The sequence below is a fragment of the Pteropus alecto genome, unplaced genomic scaffold, assembly GCF_000325575.1.
Source record: "Pteropus alecto unplaced genomic scaffold, ASM32557v1 scaffold86, whole genome shotgun sequence".
Taxonomy (NCBI): Eukaryota; Metazoa; Chordata; class Mammalia; order Chiroptera; family Pteropodidae; genus Pteropus; species Pteropus alecto.
Genome location: NW_006442109.1, coordinates 6,282,576 through 6,289,703, shown reverse-complemented (window position 1 = coordinate 6,289,703; position 7,128 = coordinate 6,282,576).

Sequence of the window (7,128 nt, the reverse complement as noted above, 5' to 3'; positions counted from 1 at the left end):
GAGCGCTGAGCGCCTCCGCGGCGCTCGCGGGGTCTGTCACCCCGCCACCTCCACCTGGACTGCGCCCCAGGCCCGACTGCTTGGATCGCCGGAGCCTGAAGGAGCCCGGTTCCAGCTTGGCTGGCGCGTGACACTGGGGCCGTCTCCTGGGAGATTTTAACTTGGAAACGCCAGGACTCTATGGGGTGCAGGTGGAGGAGGCCAGCGGCTGGCGCTTCCACCCTTCGACCCACTGCCGGCTCGCTTTCCTTTCCTTCCAAACGCGCCCGCACACACCCGTCAGGAAACCCGGCCGGCCTCTTCTAGGTGTGGAGGAAAGCCCGCTCCCCCGCCCCCCAGCCCATGGTACTTTAAAGGGGGGCCTCTGGTGCCTCTCTTGTCCCCCAGGCGCTCCTCATTTCTCAGCCCTCGAGCACCCATGGGTTGTCAGTGCAGGAAGGGTCCAGAGGGGCCGAAGGGCTCTAGACTCGACTTTCGATCCTTTGGGGCGAATGCAACCCTCCCACAGGATCTAGACTGGCTTTCGCACCTGCCCACTCTGTCCTCATAGGCTCCCACCCCCTATCCAGTCTTCCGCCGCACATCCAAGGCTCGGTCCCTCGCCACAAAGGACAGAAACTCCTTGGAGTTGGCAGTTCTCCGGCTAACCATTGCTCGATATTTACCGCCTCACTCGGGCTCCACAGCACCCCGCCTCCCCAAGTCTCTCTGCTTTCTCATTCTTCTATCCCTACACTTTTGATTAGGATGCAAACAGGATTCCAAGACCAGGGCTAGAGGCGGCGGCAGCTGTGGGCTGCGGCGATACCCAGGCCTCTCTGAGCTGCAGGGTTAAATGTGTTGCCCTTGAAGAAGGAGCCGCCTGATTTATTATAATCCACAAGTCTGGTTATTTCAGCAAGAAACTGAAGAAAACTCCCTTGCTACTGAGAGAACAAGGGATAGGCAGGAAGAAAACTAGCGTTTGAGCTTTCAGTGTGCTGGAAACTCGATAAAAATGATCTTACCTAATCCTTGCACCACCTTTAGGGGGCAGACGTTATTATACCCATTTTGCAGAGGAGGAAACTGGGCCCTGGAGATGTTAAGGACCTTGCTAGTACTTGGCAGAACTAGGATTCAAAAGCAGATCACATATGATAAAATTGCATAGCACTAAGTACACATACAAATGAGTGCATGTGAATGTGGCAACATTTGAATAAGGCCCTAGGATTGTCTTAACGTCAGTTTCCTGGTTGTGATAGTGTACTGCAGTTATGCAAAATGTTAACGGGAAAAATTGGGTAAAGGGTCTTTAGAGGATCCCTCTATATTATTTCTTACAACTTAATATGAATCTACAGTTATTTCAAAATAAAAGTTTTCGTTTTTGTTTTTGTTTTTGTTTTAAATAAAGCAGATCAGTCTTATTTTAGAACCCAGGCTCCCTTCCTTAAACATGGTGTGCCTGGGAAATAAGACAGAGGAGAGGTTCGTGTTCCGTGTGTACACTCACGCTCATGTACTTTGTTCATGGTAGTTCAGACCAGTAATAATTATATAACACACATGCACACTGTTTGTTAAGCCAATAGCTAACGTTACCAGAATACTTACAGAGGTGTCATTTTATAAATAAGAGTATAATGTTCTCCTGGGACTTAAACAGTCAAAAGTCTTAGAAGGTAAGAATGAAGAGATGTTTTTGTTCTACCTAATCTCTGCCATGGGAGCCTTACCAGCCTAGGTTTCTCTCCAAACATCTCTTTTCAACCTGCAAGAGTCTTTAAGGGTGAGACTGCTCATTAGTTCAAATAAGTGATTCTTGGGGGCCAGGGACGTTCGAAGCAACATTCACTCACTCTCTGTGGAGGAAGTTCGGAATTGGTGATGGTTATATAGTTCGAAAGACATAAGATACTCTCGATTGAGAGGAGTGAATGGGGTGGAGTTTAATGCTGGGGTTAGAAACTAGAAATTACATTCAACCTCCAACCTCCCTAGAAAGGAGGGGGAAATATGGAGCACAGTTACTTCGTGGTATAGCTTTGCAAGAGCAGTCCTACCAAGGTAGATAATTTAACACAGTGTGCCCACAGTTTAGATGACACAGTGTGAAAGATAGTTTTAGTCCACTCGGGTCAATGGAAGAAAACAGGCACTTACCTTAGAACCTATCACTTGAGCTTTTCTCTGTTAAACAAAAACGAAGATAGCAATAGAAACAGTAGCCAAGCTCCAATTCTACATTATATACAATATAAGGAAAAATGGAAAGAAATGTAAATGTTTACCCTGCGTTAATACCCTTTACAAACTACATTTCATTTTTACCTGTTACAATTTATCTGCCTCTGATATTAACTCATTTTAGAAACAGCCTGTTGTTCAGAGACCCAGGATCCTTAAATTATTTGTATATGACATTTTCAAGTGGCTTTCTGCTACATTTTTCAATATTGGACTAGCTTTCTCATATGGTTAAAAGCTTAAGAAGTTAAATAAAGAATAATCCAGGGAAGAAAAAGTTATTGTTTGTTTCTTCCTGAAAGTAACTTTGGAATGATTAGTTTAGAGTCAGGACAACAAAACTGAATTTTTAAAAAAAAAGGAAAGGAAAGAGAGAAAAAGCAAATTGCAAATTCAGGCTTTGTAAATTTCCTGAGATCTACAGAGTTATTATTTTTTCTTTTTTCTTCTGGTTGAGGAAAGGCTATAGCTCTAACCAAACTGAGTCTACTTCCCCCAAACTCACAGTTGGTTATAAGTTATTTCCCATTTACAAAATAGTCAAAAAGAAACAAACAAAACAAAACAAAACAAAACTCTCCTGTCACTCTGTACTAACTCCCAGGTCCTTCTGCACTTCTTTAATAAAAGACTTTTTTATTTTTCTGACCATCTGAACTAATCCAAACAGTCTTCAGGTAAGTTGCAGAGCCGCATCAGAGAGGGCTAACTGGTTAAAGCAGATTATCAGTTATGGTCCAACCCAGGGACTGTAGGGGTGCAAGAGACATCATACTCTTCCCCAAGATCCTAAGGGAATGGGTGGTGAAAGGAATAAGTGGGAAATTTGGGTTCCGAACATGCATGTCAAAGACTGGGAGTTTAAGTGATAAAATGTTGGTGGTAAAAGTCTAGGAAGTTGCCAGGAAGAAAAGAGAAAAACAGAAAAGGGATCGGAAAGAGACAGAAGGCAAACTGATTTACACTTTTGCCCCTGTAGGGCCCTTGCTAAGGATTAGGATTCTCTCTTCATTTTCCCTCATGAAGTATATGAAAGAAGAGGAAACAAGGGTTTGGCACAAATTAATCAATATTTTTAAAGTAAGCATTGAGGACCTACTCTGTGCCTACACCTGTCCTGGAAGTCATGAGATATGGTTCTTTCCCTTGAAGAATGTATCACTCTCTCACATATGAGAGAGTAAGGGTATAATGTGAGGTGGGATTTGATTGTAATCAGATCCTCCAGCTGGGGGACACACATGTATATGGCATGGCAGAGAAGGCGGATGATTTCCTTAAAACATAGCCTCTAGCAGGTCATGCAGCCCATTGCTTTTCATATCAGATCTTAGATCTCCTTCTGAACACTCAAGGCCCTACTTAATCTGTGCACATGTATGTCTCTTCAATGTACCCAAACAACCTACTCTCCTTCCACTCTGCTCATATATTCTTTAAAACTTCCCCTTGCTTCTCTTTCTGCCCATATCATCAGCTCAAAGACATATATGATGCCCTGTCTCTGTCCACTGTTATTTATTTGACCCAGTAGATAATGCACATCAGGAAGCGTGTCTTTTGGAGCTCATGAGTTGATCATTTAGGTGCTTTCCAAATACCTGGCAGTCACATGGAGAAGAGATGTTGCATATGTGTGCATGGGAATGGGGAGGCTGATCGTCATTTTTAGAGCTATCTTTTTTCATGTGCTGAAATCTAGAAATATTCCACGGTTCTAAAGACTGTAAGTGCCCAAAGATTGACACCACAGTTCATTCAAAGTAGAAGGAAATGAAATTCTAGTTTAAGGAACATTGGTGTTCCTTCCCCTCTCACTTAGCCGTCATGACATGAAATCTTTACTTAACAAAAAATAAGACCATTGACTAGAAAATGGTGTAATATTTTTTTCAAACAAGACTAAGTTTTCTAGAATTTGATGCACACACAAAAGAAATGGGAACCCAGAAACATATATGAAAATAGTTCCAGAAATAGATAAGTAAATAAATAAAACAATCCTGCCCAATAGAAATATAATGTGAGCCACATGTGTAATTCAAAAATTTCCAGTAGATAAATTTTAAAAAGTAAATTTTTTTATTTTATTTAAACCAATATATCCCCAAATCCTATCATTTCAACATATAATCAATACAAAAATTACTAATGAGATAATTTACATTAATAATTGTAGGAAGTCTTTGAAATCTGGTGTGTATTTTGTATTTGCAGCACATCTAGAGACTGGCCACATGTGGCCAGTGGCTGCTGTATCAGACAGTGCAATGCTAGAAAAAGAAGATTCTAACTTCATCATCCCCACTTCCTTGTTGTGACAAGGAACCTGGGTTCAGTAGGGTTTGGTGCCTTGCTCGAAATGACCACACAGTGACTGCATCAGACCGCTAGCCTCGGCCCATCCACCCTAGGACTTGCCTTCTGTGAGGGTTCGTAAGTGATGCAAATACCTACCTCAGAATGAAACACAGTTTTTAAAAACATTTTAAAAAATCGCCACCCTCTAAAATCTTTAGACTCTCAAAAGTATTTTAAAAACTAAAATTTCAGAAGAAAATAGCCCAATATGTACTGTGTTAATACTTAGAAATGACACCCGTGTGAGCCATTTGTTAATGCCAGTCCCACAGCCTACCTGCTTTCTACTCAGCTGTATCTGACTCTGCAGGGTACCCAGCAGAGAGAAGGCTGGAGAGAAGAAGGCAGTCACTGCTGTGCAATGCCTGTTCCCCAGGGGTGTGTGGGAGTGATGTTTCTCCACCCTCCATCCTTCATCCCACTCACATCAGTTCCCGCTGGCATCTCGAGGACCCATGTTGCTTTCTATGATTAATTTCAAAGGCCTTGAAATAACTGAGAGACTTTTTGTCTTCCACTCTGGACATTTTGTAGTGCTTTCCAAACCAAGCCAAAGTTCAATTCAGGGAAAATGATCATTTCAAAAACTGAAAAATGAGACCAATAGGAAGAGCATTGCTTCTGATAATTACATTTGGGAGTAAACTGAATAATGAGGGTATCTTTGCACCTGGATTGATGAGAAAGCAATTAGATATGTCATTACAAAAAGCAGCATAACTCTTTGATTTGCAATGCATTTTCAATGGAGAGAGAATGGGCATGGTTCTCAAAGGATATAATTTAGGCCTCTTCATACTGAAATATTGAGGTCAAAGTGATGATAAATCTTATGGCAGCGAGCTCTGTGAGTCCTATTTCAATCTACATAAAATGACATTTTCAAGACTGAAGTTTAGGAGCTAATGCTGAGATGCCCAGATGCTATACTCAGACTTTAATAAAAATGTATTTTGTCTAATTCTTGATTATTGAGGTCTCTTCCCCCACATCATGCAGCCTATCTATGGGTACCCTGAAGTACAAACGACATAAAAGGAAATGTCAGCAGAGAGAAAAATTAGTCCCTATTTATATGTCGCCAGTCACAGGTCAAAGTCAAGAACAGGTCAAACTGTGTGCGTGTGTGTGTGTGTGTGTGTGAGAGAGAGAGAGAGAGAGAGAGAGAGAGAGAGAGAGAGAGAGAGAGAGAGAGAGAGAGAGAGAGAGAGAGAGAGAGAGAGAGAGAGAGAGAGAGAGAGAGAGAGAGAGAGAGAGAGAGAGAGAGAAGTAGGTGTCCTGGATTGCTTCTGTTTGTTCCCTCAGATGTCCTTTCTGCTCTTCTCCTGAGTGGCCAACCTAGATGTACTGCATTAAGGGGCTCCCTTGCAAACTGGTGTTTCATTTGGTCCAGCTGACCAAATCACTGACAGAAGACTGGAAGAAGGAAGGAGCATGAGGTTGGGGGTAGTTATTCATCCAGCTCGCTCCCTATAGGATCTCTGTAGGCTGGGGTCTCTGTATGATCTTAAGATCATACCTTCTGTCACATAGCCCTCTCCACACAACTCTGTCACTAGCTCTCCTCTTGCCAATGAGGACTAGGATTGGTAATAAAATCCCAGACAACAGCTTCCAGGCAGGTGTTATCCATGTTTCCCTGCACTCAGCTGACCCCTTTGTAATTAGTCCTTTTATTAACTATTCTCCAACTATCTAATTGGATTTCATCCACTGTTTCCTTCTGAGATCTTGATTGATAAAGTAGTTGTATATACATTTTATGCTCCAGAAACAATGGCCCTTCTATTAGCTTAAAATAACTTGAATTTTCCATTGTCCAGAATTTGAGGTCAGTTCCCCAAAAGCAGACCCTGAGATGAAGATTTGTGTGCAAGAGCTTTATTAAAGAGATGCTCCCAGGAGAAACCTGCAAGGGAGTGTGGTGGAGGAGGAGAAGGGGGAAGAACAAGGCAGAGCAAACAGAAGAGGAGAAGCCAGCAAGGGTATGATTTCAGACAGAACCCCAGTTTCAGCCAAATCCTGAATGGAGTCTGGGGCATACACTACACCTCAGAGTTTGCCTTGACTTGAATCAGGGAACCTGGGCTTTCAATTTCCTGCACCTGTGAGTCAGGAACCCAAGGACATCCGGGACAAGCACTAACAGCTTTTACTTTACATATATACTTTACATATAGACACATTGATTATTAATTGGCTTGATAATGAAGTTATTGGCGGATAGGAAAGACAGCTACCTCCGGATACCAAAAAAGCTCACAGCAAGTGCTAAGGGAACATATCCTTTGAAAACACACTGTGCATAATTAAATGGATTTGCTGTTATTGGACTCTGTTTTTGCACTTTAATATTAGTAAAAATCAAATCAGGGCCAATAGTCTTCTTAAAGAGCAAAGGCATCTTTGTGGGAATCTCAGCTACCAGATGCAGGTAGTTGTTTTATGGTATGTGTGCATGTGGTTTTGGGGGGGTGGGGTGGTATCAACACTTGCCATTTCCCTCTGAAGCTTCTAACACTTGGAAATTTGTCA